The sequence below is a fragment of the Globicephala melas genome, chromosome 4 (genome assembly GCF_963455315.2).
Source record: "Globicephala melas chromosome 4, mGloMel1.2, whole genome shotgun sequence".
NCBI classification, from domain to species: domain Eukaryota; kingdom Metazoa; phylum Chordata; class Mammalia; order Artiodactyla; family Delphinidae; genus Globicephala; species Globicephala melas.
In genome coordinates this window covers 827,319-843,894 of record NC_083317.1, presented here as the reverse complement: position 1 = coordinate 843,894, position 16,576 = coordinate 827,319, and the positions used below count along the sequence as shown (strand labels likewise).

The window sequence follows — 16,576 nt, the reverse complement described above, 5'->3', positions numbered from 1 at the left end:
AGTCCTTTGAGAGAAATGTACATCCTGCGGGTTATGTGTCGGAAAAGATTAAAGGCTCAAAATTGATCAAATAAGTGTCCAAGTTAAGTTAGGAGAGCAAAAGAAAGTAGAAGGAAGGAAATTATAGCAGTAAGAACAGAAATTTTTGAAACAAAGAAAAGTATAAGTAATAAAATAAAAAACTGGCTGTAAAGAAAAACAAATTTTCAAACCCTTGGTAAGACTGATCAAAAAATGAAAAGAGAAATGTCTGTTTAGGTCTTCTGCCCATTTTTGGATTGGGTTATTTGGTTTTTTTGTTATTGAGCTGCATAAGCTGCTTGTAAATTTTGGAGATTAATCCTTTGTCAGTTGCTTCATTTGCAAATATTTTCTCCCATTCTGAGGGTTGTCTTTTGGTCTTGTTTATGGTTTCCTTTGCTGTGCAAAAGCTTTTAAGTTTCATTAGGTCTGCATAGCACAGGGAGATCAGCTCGGTGCTTTGTGACCACCTAGAGGGGTGAGATAGGGAGGGTGGGAGGGAGGGAGATGCAAGAGGGAAGAGATATGGGAACACATGTATATGTATAACTGATTCACTTTGTTATAAAGCAGAAACTAACACACCACTGTAAAGCAATTATACTCCAATAAAGATGTTAAAAAAAATGAAAAGAGAAGGCATAAATAAACAATATTAGCTCTATCTTGTTAATAATGTGAATAATCAATATTTTAAAATGACATTTGTCAATTAACTGCAAAACCTGACAGGGCTTCTCATGAGTTTTGAAATGCTGACTCTAAACTATGGGTAAAGAGTGAGGAGCCAAAATACTAATTACTTTTGAAGAAAAATAAGAGGGACTTAACCCTTTCAGATGTTAAAGCTTATTATAAGGGTGTAACATTTAGGATCTGCATTATTAGACCAGGGATAGGCAACTATGCCAGCGCACCAGAGTTGGGACACACTCACAACCCCCCTCCACACACACTCACATGCACCCACACCTACCCACCTACCTACACATACCCACACACCCACACACCCAGCCGCGTCCACACTCCCCCACACGCCCACACCCAGAGGAATTCATAATGCCGGAGTTTGCATTACAAGTGCATGGGCAGAGGATGGATCGTTTCATAAGTATTGCTGGGATAATCTTCTGCCTATATGTAAAGATAAAATTAGATCCATACCTCATGCTTCATATATGAGACTGAATTCTAGACGGAATCAAATCCTGAGTGTGAAAAGCAGAACTAAAATTTATAGAAGACAGAAGATTATCTTTGACATCTGGGTGAAGACGAATTTCTTAAACCAAGCACCAACTGTAAGGAAAAAGACTGGTTTATTTGTCTATATGAAATAGAGAAATCATCTGTATGGTAGAAGATATTTATAGAGTGAAAAGACACACTACAGGCAGGAGGATACATTTGAAAGTCATATAACTTGAAAAGGATTAATATCAAAGATCTAGAAAGAAAAAGCATACAATGGATAAAGGCTATAAAAAATTCAAAATGAGGAAATCATAAAGGTTATAAATGTATGAAAACTGATTTTTCTAGTAATCCATGAAATACGAATTAAAACAATGAGAGACCTTTTTTTTTTTTTTTTTTTTTTTTTTTGCGGTACGCGGGCCTCTCACTGTTGTGGCCTCTCCCGTTGCGGAGCACAGGCTCCGGACGCGCAGGCTCAGCGGCCATGGCTCATGGGCCCAGCCGCCCCCCGGCATGTGGGATCCTACCGCGCCGGGGCACGAACCCGTGTTCCCTGCATCGGCAGGCGGACTCCCAACCACTGCACCACCAGGGAAGTCCGAGAACATTTCTTATTCATCTGATCTGCAAGCATGGAGTCAATTAATAAGTATCGGTGAGCTGTGGGTAAATGGGAACTCTTACACCTTGCTCTTGAGAGTACAGGTTGGTATAACCACTTTGGAGACCAATTTGGTTACATTAGTAAAGTTGAAAATGTGCACACAATATGACCCACCAATGCCATTTTCAGCATTTGCTCTAGAAGATGTCACGAGTACCTGAGGATGTGGTCCTACAGTGTTTGTAGTAACAAAACAGTGGAAACTACCTAATTGGCCTCAGTAAGTGGACCCAGAGATTTGTTTTGTTCACACAGTCAAAAGTTATTCAGCATTAAAATGAATGAATTAGATCTTTGTATATCAGGATGCATAAATCTCAGTAACAATGTTGACTGTGAAAAACCAAGCTATAAAAGTATGGGTGTTGTATGGTATCTTTGTTTTTGGATATTTACATAGCCAGTTACAGGTATAAACACCTGAATGTGAATGATGATGTGTCATCTTTAGATTGTGTTTCATTTTAAATAGAGATCTGAAGCAAATAAAGCAAAATGTTGACAACTCTTTATTCTTCATGGTAAGTACATAGATGCCCATTATGTTTATTTTTTGATTTTAGATTTAATTCACATACCATAAAATTCACTTCATTAGAGTGGATAATTGAGTGGTTTTTGGTGTATCCACAGAGCTGTGCAACTATCACCACTGTCTAATTTCAGAACATTTTCTACAACCCAAAAAGAAACTTCGCACCCATTAGCAGTCACCTCCCATTCTCCCTTCCCCAGTGCCTCAATACCATTAATCTACTTTCTGTCTCTATGGATTTGCCCATTCTGGGCAGTTCATATAAATGGAGTCATACAGTACGTGATATTTTGTGTCTGGATTTTTTCACTTAGCATAATATTTCCAAGGTTCATCTATGTTGTAGCATGTATTAGTACTTTATTCCTCTTTATGGCTGAATTATATTCCATTCTATGGGTAGAGCATTTTGTTCATCCTTCCGTCCACTGATGGATCGGGGTTGTTTCTGTTTTGTAGCTTTTGTGAATAATGCTCTTATGAACTTGATGTACAGGTTTTTGGAAGAATATGTATTTTTAATTCTCTTAAGTAAGGAGTGAAATTGCTGAGTCACAGGGCAACAATATATTCAACTTTTTGACAAGCTGCCAGAGTGTTTTCCAGAATGGCTCCACCATTTTGCATTCCCACCAACATTGCATGAGGGTCCCAATTTCTGCATATCCTCACTAACACTTGTTATGGTCAGTCTTTTTGATTGTAGCCATTCTGGTAGGTGTGACGTGGTATATCATTGTGATTTTGATTTGTGTTACCCTAATGACTAATGATGTTTCAAATCTTTTCACTTGCTTATTGGCCATTTATATATATTCTCTGGGGAAATGTATATTCAAATCCTTTGCCCATTGTTTAATTGAGTTACGTGTCTTTTTTATTGTTGAGTTGTAAGAATTCTTTATATATTCTGCATGCTAGTCCCTTATCAGATTTGTAGAAATTTTCTCCCATTTTGTGGCTTGTATTTTCCCTTTCTTTATTTATAGACTACTTTGAAGCACAAAACTTTTTAATTTTGATCAAGTCCAATTTCTTTTTCTTTTTTGTGTGTGTGATTTGCAATTTTTTAATATTTATTTTAAAATGTTTATTATTTATTTATTGTTCTTCCAGTTTTATTGAGATAAAATTGGCATACAGTTCTGTGCAAGTTTAAGGTATACAGCATAATGATTTGACTTACATACATCATGAAATAATTATCACAATAAGTTTAGTGAACATCCATCATTTCATATAGATACAAAATTTAAGAAATAAAAAAATTTTTTCCTTGTGATTAGAACTCTTAGGATTTACTCTCAACAACTTTCATATATAACATACATCACTGTTAATTATATTTATCATGTTGTACATTACATCCCTAGTAATTATTTATCTTATAATTAGAAGTTTGTATTTTTTTAAAAAATTAATTTTCACTGGAGTATAGTTGCTTAACAATGTTGTGCTAGTTTCTGCTGTACAGCAAAGTGAATCAGCTATACATATACATATGTCCCCTCTTTTTTGGATTTCCTTCCCATTTAGGTCACCACAGATTGTTGAGTAGAGTTCCCTGTGCTATAGTATGTTCTCATTAGTTATCTATTTTATACAGAGTGTCAGTAGTGTATATATGTCAATCCCAATCGCCCAGTTCATCCCACCCCCCGAAGTTTGTATCTTTTGACTGCCTTCATGCAATTCTCCCTCCCCATCCCCTGACTCTGGTAATCACAAATCTGATCTCTTTTTCTATGAGTTTGTTTTTGAAATATAATTGACCTACAGCACTATGTTAATTCCTGTTACACAACATAGTGACTCTATATTTCTATACATTTCAAAATGATTACCATAATAAATCTAGTTATGATATGTTACCATACAAAGATATACATAATTATTGACTATATTCCCCACACTGTACATTTCATATCTGTGACATTTATTTTGCAACTGGAAGTTTGTACCTCTTAATCTTCCTCACCTATTTCTCTCCTCTCCTTACCCTCCTCCCCTCTGGCAACCACCTGTTTGTTCTCTGTATCTATAATTTTGTTTCTGTTTGTTTGTTCAATTATTTCATTTTTTGAGATTCCACATATAAATGAAATCATACAATATTTGTCTTTGTCTGACTTTTTAAACTTAGCATAATACCCTCTAGGTCTGTCAATGCTGTCGCAAACAGCAAGATTTCATTCTTTTTTATGATTGAATAATATTCCATTGTGTATATACACCACATCTTCCTTATCCATTCATCTATTGATGGGCACTTAGGCTGCTTCCATACCTTGGCTATCGTAAATAATGCTGCAATGAACATGGGATGCATATATCTTTTCCAATTAGTGAGTTTGTTTTCTTTGGATAAATACCCAGGAGTGGAATTGCTGGATCATATGGTAGTTCTATTTTAAATTTTCTGAGGAACCTCCATACTGTTTTCCACAGTAGCTGCACCAATTTACATTCCCACCAACAATGTACTTGGGTTTCTTTTTCTCCACATCCTCGCCAACTTGATATTTGTTGTCTTTTTAATAATGGCCATTCTGACAGATATGAGGTGATATCTCATTGTGGTTTTGATTTTCTGGTGATGAGTGATGTTGAGCATATTTTCATGTGCCTGTTGGCCATCTGTATGTCTTCTTTGGAAAATTGTCTATTCAGAAACTCTGCCCAATTTATAATCAGGTTGTTTGGAGTTTTTTTGATGTTGAGTTGTATGAGTTCCTTATCTATTTTGGATATTAGCCCCTTATCAGACATACTAATATCATTTGCAAATATCTTCTCCTATTCAGTAGGTGACCTTTTCACTTTGTTGATAGTTTCCTCCACTGTGCAAAAGCTTTTTAGTCTGATGTAGTCCCATTTGTTTATTTTTGCTTTTGTTTTCCTTGCCTGAGGAGACATATCCAAAAAAACATTACTAAGATGATGTAAAAGAGTGTACTGCCTGTTTTATTCTAGAAGTTTTATGGTCTCAGGTCTTACATTTAAGTCTTTAATCCATTTTGAATTTATTTTTGTGCATGGTATGAGAGAGTAGTCCAGTTTGTTTCTTTTGCATGTAGCTGTCCAGTTTTCCCAACACCATTTGTTGAAGAGACTGTCATTTCCCCATTGTACAATATATTCTGTCTTCTTTGTCATAGAGTAATTGCCCGTGTAAGTGTGGGTTCATTTCTGGGCTCTCTATTCTGTTTCATTGATATTTATGTCTATTTTTGTGCCAGTACCATACTGTTTTGATTACTGTAGCTTTGTAGTATAGTCTGAAATCAGGAAACATGCTACTCCCAGTTCTGTTTTTCTTTCTTCAGACTGCTTTGGCTATTCGGGATCTTTTGTGTTCCCATACAAATGTTAGGATTATTTGCTCTAGTTCAGTGAAAAATGCCATTGATATTTTGACAGGGAATGCATTGAATCTGCAGATTGCCTTGTGTTGCTGGTCATTTTAACAATACTAATTCTTCCAACCCATAAGCACTGTGTATCTTTCCATCTGTTTGTGTCATCTTCAGTTTCTTTCATCAGTGTCATAGTTGTCTGAGTACAGGTCAGTTACCTCCTTAGATTTATTCCTAGGTATTTTATTCTTTTTGATTTGATTGTAAATATGGTTGTTTTCTTAATTTCTCTTTCTGATAGTTCATTGTTAGTGTATAGAAACACAACAGACTTCTGTATATTTGTATTCTGAAACTTTACTGAATTCATTCTTGAATTCTAGTAGTTTTTTGGTGGCATCTTTAGGATTTTCTATGTATAACATTATATCATCTGCAAACAGTAACAGAGTTAACTTTTCCCTTTCCAGTTTGGATTCCTTTGATTTTTTTTTTCTTGTCTGATTGCTGTGGCTAGCACTTCCAATATTATGTTGAATAAAAGTGGTGAGAATGGGATTCTTGTCTTGTTCCTGATCTTAGAGCAAATGCTTTCAGCTTTTCATTGTTGAGTATGTTAGCTGTGGGTTTGTCATATATGACCTTTATTATGTTGAGATATGTTCCCTCTCTACGCACTTTGTAGAGAGTTTTTATCATAATTGGATGTTGAGTTTTGTCAAAAGCTTTTCCTGCATCTATTGAGATGATCATGTGATTCTTATTCTTCAATTTGTTGATGTGGTGTATCACATTGATTGGTTATGGATATTAAGCCATCTTTGCATCCCTGGGGTATATCCCACTTGATCATGGTGTATGATCCTTTTAATGCATTGTTGAATTTGGTTTGCTAATATTTTGTTGAGGATTTTGCATCTGTGTTCATCAGTGATATTGGCCTGTAATTTTCTTTTTTGGTGATGTCTTTGTCTGGTTTTGGTATCAGGGTGATACTGGCTTCATTAAATGAGTTTGGAAGTGTTCCTTCCTCTGCAATTTTTTGGAATTGGTTGAGAATGATAGGTGTTAGCTCTTCTGTAAGTGTTTGGGAAATCCACCTGTGAAGTTGTCTAGCCCAGACTTCTGTTTGTTGGGAGTTTCTCTAAATTGCTGATTCAGTTTCATTAATGGAAATTGGCCTGCTCATATTTTCCCGGTTCAGCCTTGGGAGAGTGCACGTTTCTAGGAATTAGTCAATTTCTTCTAGGTCGTCCATTTTATTGGCACTTAGTTGACCATAGTAGTCGCTTGGGATCCTTTGTATTTCTTTGGTGTTAGTTGTAACCTCTCTAGTTTCATTTCTGATCTTATGCATTTGGACCCTTCTCTCTTTTTTTCTTGATGAGTCTGGCTAAAAGTTTATCAATTATGTTTATCTTTTCAAAGAACCAGCTCTTAGTTTCATTGATCTTTTTTTTTTTTTTTTGTCTCTACTTCATTTATTTCAGCTCTGAGCTTTATTATTTCTTTCCTTCTAATAACTTTGAATTATGTTTGTTCTTCTTTTCCTACTTCCTTTAGGTATAAGGATAGGTTGTTTATTTCAGATTTTTCTTGCTTCTTGGGGTAGGCTTGTATAGCTATAAACTTCCCTCTTCTAGATTCTTACTTCTCTTCCATTGAAATGTCTACCTGTGTATCATCTATACTATATTGTCTATATCTATATCTATCTCTATTCAGATTTTCTATTTTTTCTTGAGTCATTTGTCAGTTTCAGGCCCTCTGCTATCTTCTGCCTCAAGTCACAGAAACAAACAGCAAAGAATTTTTTTTTCTTTTTGTGGAAAGTAGTGTTAGAGGCTAAAATCTTGACTCCAGGGCTACACATAAATATTTGTGGTGGCCCTGAGTTCACATTGATTCCTTCCCAATTTAATTCGATTACTATTAGGTCATTAAAAATTTTAATTCTAATATTTAAAACACCTGAATTTCTTATTTTCTACAATATATTTACTTAAATTTGTTGAATCTTTGGCCGTAAATTAGTTATGTGTCCTTTTTTATGATCCCCATGTGTTCCATTGACTCTCATCTAGATGCTTTGCTGGTGACTACTGAGTAGGTGGTTTACAAAAGGGACACAGATACCAACAACCACGAAAAGGTGCCAAACCTCCCTATTAGTGGACAAACGCGTACACATCGTTTTCTGACCGTCCTGTCGGCATATATCTTGAGAAGGTTTATACAAAGGAGTTTTGGCAAGGAATCACAGAGACTAGACTCTGAGACGTCAGTATTTTGTGTCTCAGAAAGTGACTGAAGGGAGACAGTTTCTGGAGGGCCCTTTGTCCTTGTGTGTATCACAAGCTTTAAAAACATTTAGGCACCTGGCTTAAAATGCTGCTCTTTAGCACTTATCTTCAGGAAACAATCAGATAAGCATTACATTTATGTACAGAGGATGTTCATTACATCATTAATTTAAATAATTAACAATTGGAAGCACCCCAAATGCCCAATAATAGATGATTTAGTAAATCAGTTATTGTACTTCTACACATAGTAGAGTATTAGGTAGCAATTAGTGTTTATAGGAATGATTCATGACATGGAAAAATGAGCCCAGAATATGAGGTCAAAACACAGGTAAAAACAGCATATTTGATATAAAATATAGGGGTGTGTGTGTGTGTGTGTGTGTGTGTGTGTGTGTATTTTAAAGGCCTCAAGGAGGTACAACCAAAGGTTTATGGTGTCTATTTCTGAGAACTGGGATCACAGCTGAAACCTGATTTCACACATTTCTGAATTTTCTAAATTTTCCTAAATGAACATACACTGCTTTTATAGTCATAGGAGAAATAAGATTTTTTATATTAGAGAAGAATTATGTGAAAATTAGTCTGATCTTTTATATGCAGAAACATCATTCTAAGCATAAAAGCAACGCAAGTAATTTCAAATAATAGATAAGTTTGATTTTCATAGACACGTTTCTTTGAATATCAGTAAACAGTATTAAAAGCTAAAACAAGCTGTTATGAACATTTTCTGCAAATATTACAGACAAATATAGTACGTTGTTCTGAAAACATATGTAATCTGTCTCATTTTTAAAGAAGTATATGTAAATGCATGTTACAATGAGAAACTACCAGGAGAAAATATACTCTACTGCTGTCAGTGCTTCTGTCTGGGAATTGGAAGTACTTTTAAATATGTCTCTTGTGCTTTTCTGCACTTCCTAAATCTTCTGCACAGAGAATAAGCACATGTCCTGCGAGGATCTAAAATTGTTGTCGTAAAGAGCAGGGCTGAGCACATGGCTTCTGTCCCTGCCAGGACCTGCTGTTGCTCAGCACCTGCACTCCTGGGGAGGTCCAGGGCAGGGGCGTGCACAATGACTCTCTACCACTGAGTCAAACGCTTGTATTCAGGGAGTTGTCTAGAAAGTCTAGTAGATGTACTTTAGGCAACTTCAATACCCTGGTGAAAGGCCAAGCAGATTTCTTGTGTCTGATTCTGGTAATGAGAGTGACCCACTCAGAAAACTGAGAGAGTAAAAATAACAAAGTTTAAAATTTTAATTTAATAAGTCCCTGTACTGAGATTGAAACAAAATCCTTTTGTCAATTCTTGCAAGTTGGTAGTGAATAAAGCCCATCAGCATAACTTAAAAAGACTGAAACATGGGTGTGCACATCTGTATTCATGTACATCGAGTGTGAGCTCTCGTAAATGGGAAAAGGAAACAAAAAATTACCTCATCCCGGGACGCGGGTGGCTGCTGTGAGCATGACACTGAACTTCTAAGTGGAGGAAATTTGCAGTCGGGTGTGGGGACGGGTGAAAACCTGCTCTCGCAGGCCAGGGAGCACGCCTGGCACGGCATGCAGGATGATGCGAGGCCAGAGGTCAGGCAAGGGGCTCCCGGGCTCTTGGCCTCTGCGTTCCTTGATGATCATGTCACCACCATGCATTGGCCTTGAGATGCTAGTTTTTGATGTGGAGGAGTAAAGAAGTTCAACCCCTGGCTTCCTCCTTCTCTTTTCTGCTGAGACCATCACCAGGAGTGTAATTACTTAGAAATGGTAATTGAATTGGTGGATTCTGTGATAGGAATGAAGCTGAATCATCCTTGCCCGTCCTCCCCCCAGAAGCTCTTTTAAACTCTAGTTACCCCGACTTCTTGTTGGCACTGCAGGACTCTGAAAGTGCTCTGTTGGAGGGGGTGAGTTAATGAGACACTCCATCCCCCAGTCTGGGGAAATTTGGTCCTCTTGAAGTTAGATCTTTGCTATGGCCTATTTAGTTTTGGGTAAAAGCAGTGGCATTCGCTCTTCTTCCTTTATTGAGATCTGTCATGGTGTGCGTTCCCATTTAGCAAAAAATGGGACCGTGAGCAGATCCTGAGGATCTGCAGTTCCAAGGGTGTCCCGGTGTGAGACCACCAGCGCTACCCCGAGTCAGCATTAAGAGGAGAAAGAGTGTTTGAGGCTATAGACTGCGTAGGTTCACCTGGGGAAGTGAGTGTAGTCGGTGGGGAGGAGCCTGTGGCTGGAGCTGCCGGAGGCGGTCCAGTGCTCTTGCCCCAGCCCCTGCTGTGCACTCTGAGGCCTTGGCAGTGCCCACCCCGCTCACTTTCCCGGGGCCCTGTGCTTCCTCCCCTCTGTGCATTGGAAGCTGCTGGGCGCACTTGATCCAACCTGGGCTTCCTGTCCCTGGTGCACTGCCTCCCTCTGGGAAGTTTGTCTCTCTTTAGATTTCTTCCATCTTGACAGTCAGGATTTGGAAGAGTATCTCCATGTGACCTGCATGCATGCCCCACTCCTGTGCTGGGTTCTGGCTGGTCTGGATGACATACTTTCCTCTTTTCCCACCAGCCTATCTTTTCATGTGCTTATTTGCCATCAACATGCTTTCTTTGGCGAAGGATTTGATCAACCATTTTGCCCATTTAAAAAATTAGGTTGTTTGTTTTCTTGTTGAGTTCGAGGGTTCTTTATATATTCTGGATACAGTTCTTAATGGAGTACATGTTTTGCAAATATTTTCTCCTAGTTTGTCGCTTGACTTCTCATTTTTATGTATATTTTGAAGATCAGAGGTTTGAAATTTTCATGACATCCCACTTATCAGTTTTTTTCTTTTATACATCATGTCTTTTGTATCATACTCAAGAATTCTTTGTAAAACTGGAGGTCTGTAAGATTTTTATTCTCGTTTCTCTTATTCTTTCTTTGGAAGTTTTATATTTTGGCTGTTACATTTAAGTCTATGATATATTTTGAATTAATTTTGTATCGGATGTGAAGAAAATGTCAAAGTCCTTTTTTTTTCTTTTCTTTTTTGTATATGGTATCTAGTTGTTCTAGCACCATTGATTAAAAAGAATATCTTTACCCCTTCAGTTGCCTTGGAACCTTTGTCAGAAGTCAGTTGACCATATATCTGTGTGTTTTAAGGGAACCTGGAATTTGACTTAATCAGGAACGGTAAGACAGGCAGATATGGAAGTGACTGGCATGAAGGAAGAAGTTTATACTCACAGATCTTTATACTCCTAGAAACAGGGGGCAGGGTGGGGCATTCAGGGCCACATGGGGAAGCACCAGGGTCAGTCAGGAGTCAGAGAATAGGTGAGGCAGGGTCAGCAGACTTAAGATTGGCTAGTTTGAATAATTTCAGCAGGCCCATGGGCATGATGTCTGGTACCTGACCCTAGGGTGATTAGGTCGGGTGGATAGTGGCCCAGAGAGTGAGGGCCCCACAGATGAGGTGGTTGGGGTGTGGGCTCTGAATTGGATGGTTTGTATTTGAAAGGTGCCCCCAGGGTGAGTTGTTTATCCTACCTCTAGAAATTGGCTAACTCTGGGAGGGCTGTTCCTCCTGAATCAGCAAGGCCCAGATGTGAAAGCACAAGAGCACGAAAAGTTAAAAAGCAAAACAAAACATGGTTAACAACATGCGGACTATTTCTGGACTTGCTATTCTGTTCCTTTGATCAATTTATTTATCTTTATGACTGTAGCTTTATAATAAATCTTGGAATAACTTCTCCTACTTTGTTCTTTTTCAAAGTTGTTTTGGCTGTTTTATTTTCTTTGTTTTAGCCTGCTCTGATTTTGATTGAGATTGCATTGAATTGATAGATCAGCTTGGTGCAATTGACATCTGGTTGGACAGAAGTGCTAAGAGGGGACATCCTTGCTTTGTCCCTGATCTTAGGGGAAAGCATTCAGTCTTTTACCCATATGTGTGACGTTAGGTGTAGGTTTTTACTAGAGGTCCTTTATCAGGTTCAAAAAGTGCTCTTATATTCCAAGTTTGGTGAGGATTGTTTTTCATGAGTGGTATTGAATTTTGTCAAATGCTTTTTCTGTATCTTTTGAGATCATTATATAGTTTTTCTTTTTTTCTGTCTATGTGGTCCACGCGTATAAACGGTCTCAGGCATACCTCAGAGATACTGTGGGTTTGGGTTCAGACCACAGAAATAAAGCAAATATTGAAATAAATCGAGTCACATGAATTGTTTCTGTTTCCCAGTGCATATAAAAGTTATGTTTATACTATACTTTAGGCTATTAAGTGTGCAATAGCATTCTGTCTAAAAAGCAATGATACCTTAATTTAAAAATATTTTATTGCTAGAAAATGCTAATCATCATCTGAACCTTCAGCGAGTTGTAATCTTTATGCTGGTGGAGGGTTTGAAATATTGCAAGAATTACCAAAATGTGACATAGACACATTAAGTGAGCAAATGCTATTGCAAAAATGGCACTGATAGACTTACTTAATGCAGGGTTGCACAGACCTTCAATTTGTAAAAAACACAGTATCTGTGAAGCGCAATAAAGTGAAGTGCAATAAAATGAGGTTGGCTGTATCTTGATTTTTTTTTTTTTTTTAGTATAAAATCAATTGCTTTTCTGGATTGAAATCCACTTTGTCATGATGTATTTTTTTTCTATTGTGTGATTGGATATGCTAAAATTTAAGAGTTTTTGCCTCTGTATTTATGAGGAGTATTGGCGTGTTTACCTGTAGTGTCTTTTTTTGGTTTTGGTATCAGGTTAATTCTTGTCTCATGGAAGGATTTGGAAAGTGTTCTCTTATATTCAATTTTCAGGACAAGTTACTAAGAAATCGGTATTGTTTCTTCCATTGAAGCCATCTGAATTGGCTCTTTTTTTTGGTGGGGAGGTTTTTAACTTGAATACATGTAGAGTTATCTGGTTTTCCTTGAGTGAGTTTTGATAGCTTTATTGTCCTAAGAATTCCATTTGAGTTGTTAAATTTATTGGCATGCAATAGTTCCTAACATTCCCTTATTATATTATATTTATTTTCTTTTTACTGAAGTGAAATTCACATACTACACAATTAATCATTTTAAAGTGTACAATTCAGTGACATTCAGTGAATTCAACAGTGTTGTGCAACCACCACCCAGTTTTAGACTTTTCAAAGTCTGAGACTTTTTCATCACCCCAGAGAAACACCCCACACCCACTAAGTAATCACTCTCCATATTGCCCTTTCCTCATCATCTGGACACAACTAATCTGCTTTCTATCTCTGTGGATTTACCTATCCTGGGTATTTCATGGAAACGGGATCATACAATATGTGACCTTTTATGTCTGGCTTCTTTCTTTGAGCATAATGCTTTCAAGGTTCATCTGAGTTGTAGCATGTATCAGCACTTCACTGCTTTTTATGGCCACAGAATATTCCATTGTTTGGACATATTACAATTAGTTTATCCATTCATTCATTGATGGACATTTGGGTTGTTTCCGCATTTTGGCTGTTGTGAATAATGATGCTATGAACAACATCTGTTTGATTCTCTCTTTTCAGTTCTTTTGGATGTATACCTAAGAGTGGAATTGCCAAGTCATATGATAATTCTGTGTTTTGCTTTGTGAGGAACTGGCAACTGTTTTCCACAGAGGCTGTACAGTTTTACATTCTCACCAGTAATATATGAAGGTGCTTATTTCTCCATGTCCTCACCAACACTTGAATGTATATTGTGTTGTTATTTATGGAGTGCCCTAGAAATGTCAGTTATGTGAAGCTGGGTGACAGTGTTGTTTGAGTTCCCTATAGCTTTTACTGACCTTCTGTCTAGTTGTTTTGACCCCTTTATTAGTATGTAATGCCTTTTTTTATAGACTTCTGATAATATTCTTTGCACCGACATCTACTTTTTCTGATGTTAATATAGCCATTCCAACTTTCTTTTGATCAAGGTTAGCATGGTACATCTTTTTCCATCCCCTTTATTTTAATCTATTTGTATATTTATTTTTAAAGTGGGTTTCTTATAAATATTGTATAGTGAGGTCCTGTTTTTTATCCAGTCTTAAAAATCTCTGTATTCTCATTAGGTTGTTTTAGACCACTTATACTTAATATGATTATTGATATGATTCAATTTAAATCTATCATTTTGCTATTGGTTTTCTACTTGTCCCATTTGCTATAAGATCCTCTTTTTTTTTTTTTTGACTTATTTTGGGTTGAGTACTATTTATGATCACTTTCATCACCTTTACTAACTTATTAGCTATATCACTTTGTTTTTAGAAGTTGCTTTGGGATTCGTTGCATATATCCTTAAGTTATCACTGTCTGTCTTCAATTAATATTATACTAGTTCACTTATAGTATAAAACCTAAAATCTGCCATCTCACTTCTCGTGGCCTTTATGTTACTGTGTCATGCCATTTTACTTCTACACTGCTATAAACCCCACAATACATCGTCATTATTTTTGCTTTAAATAGTCCATTATCTTTTAAAACAATCTTACAAATTAAGAAGAAAGGCTCATATTTATTCATGAATTTTGTTTCCAGTGCTTTTCATTTCTTTTTATAGATCTAGATTTCCTTCTGATATCATTTTTCTTTTGTATGATGGACTTACTTTAATATTACTTGTAGTTCAGAAGGGTCGGTGGTGAATTATTTTAGCTTTTGTTTATTAGAGAAAGTCTACATTTTGTCTTTGTATTTGAAAGTTGTTTTCACTGTTCATGGTATTTCAGGTTGACAGTTTTTCCTTCATTACTTTAGAGATGTCATCCCATTGACTTCTGGCTTGCATTGTTTCTGGGAAGTCCTTATCCGCCACGTCTGTGTTTGTCCCTCTGTACGTAATGTTCTTTTTTCTCTGGCTGCTTCTAAGATTTCCTCTTTGGGTAAGTTGATTACGATGTAACTTGATTTGATTTTCTTCATGTTTTCTTTTGCTTGGGGATTGTTGACCTTCTTGGCTTTATGGGTTCATAATTTTCATCAATTTTTGAAATTTTTTGTCATTATTTCTTTAAATACATTTTTGTCCCATCCTGTTCTTCCCCCCTGAGTTTTCAATTACACAGATATTTCTGTGTTTTTAGGGAAGAGGGAGTCTTTCCCTGTGTCTCATTTGAGATCGTTTCTGTCTGCATGGGTTGTTTTGCCTGCACATTGCCTAATCTCTCCTTTTCTAGTGCGATGTGATGTTAATGCCATCTAGTGTATTTTTCATTTCAGATATATTTTGCATCTCTAGGTGTTTGATTTGGGTCTTTTTAAAAATGCTTTTCATGTCTCTCCTACATGTTATGCTTTCCTCTATCTTCTGGAACATATACAATGTGTTTATAATGGCTGTTTTAAGGACCTTATGTGCTAATTATTTCCTTGGGTAATTTTCTGGTTCTTTTTCTTACTGATCAACTATCCTCATTATGAGATATATTCTCATGCTTCTTTGCATCCATGGTATTTTTTAAATGAATGAAAGACATCATGATTGTATATTGTGGGGCTTTGTATCCTTTTAAATATTTTAAACTTTCCTCTTCAAATGTATTTGTTACTTGGACAGTTTAGACCCTTCAGTGGCTTGTTGAGCATTGTTAGGCTGTACCTAGGTTAGTCTGGTGCTCATGTGCCCCTGCCACCGGGGCTGTGCTCTTCCAAGTGCTAAGCCCAGTGGCCCCCGTGTCACAGGTTCCCTAGTCTGGCTGTTGGGAGTGTGGTCCGTTCCTGGAGCTGCGGCAGTCACAGCGATCCTTTGTCCTGCTTCTCGCTGCTGCGCCTTCCCTGGCCTCAGGCACACGCGCTGGTCAGTGTCCTGGCAACGACCCAAGCGAACCCCTACCCGTCTCTGGAGCGTTTCTCAGCTCTCTCCTTTCTGGTCCTCTGCCCTGCTGATTCTCGCTGCTATTGCCTCCTTGAACCTCAGCTGTTTCCTCATCTCAGGACTCCCCCAGGTTTGCCTAGGTTCCCCCTTCCTGCACTGTGGCCTCATAACCCTCCCAGAGCTGTAGGCTGGGCAACCAGGATGCATCACATGCGTTTCCTCCCTCGGAGTCATTGTCCTGTGCTCCCTGTTGTCCCATGTCTGAACACCCTTGTCTCATGTCTTTTGGCTGGTTCTTCATTGTTTGAGGCTGGAGAGTTCCTCCTCTTCTGTCATGGCTGGAAGTGGATGTGTCTAACGTTCGCCTGGTCTTCAGTCCTCACTGGACAGACGCCTCTGGGCTGCCTGGAGGAGGCTCGGGCAGAGCTATTTACCTGCCCGTAGAGTCTGCACAGGCCGGGCTCGGAGGTCCTGCTGTCTGGGCAGAGCACTCTTCAGACTTGGAACTGAGACCATGTGGGTGGACATCTGGGTGGGGGGGTCCTACCTACACCTCATCGTGGGCTTCTCCTTACTGCTTCCTACAGACTTAAAGGGGTCTGGGGGTCAACGCTGCCCTAGACTTCCATCAGGTTTAGGACCGTGGGCCAGGGTTCAGGGGA

The 16,576-nt window shown here is 37.9% G+C and overlaps 1 protein-coding gene across 13 annotated transcripts in view; it reads left to right on the top strand.

Moving 5' to 3' along the window:
* The window catches only part of PCBP3 (poly(rC) binding protein 3), a 213,542-nt gene that overhangs the window by 65,968 nt on the left and 130,998 nt on the right, over window positions 1-16,576 (top strand). The gene's annotated exons all lie outside the window — the stretch shown is intronic.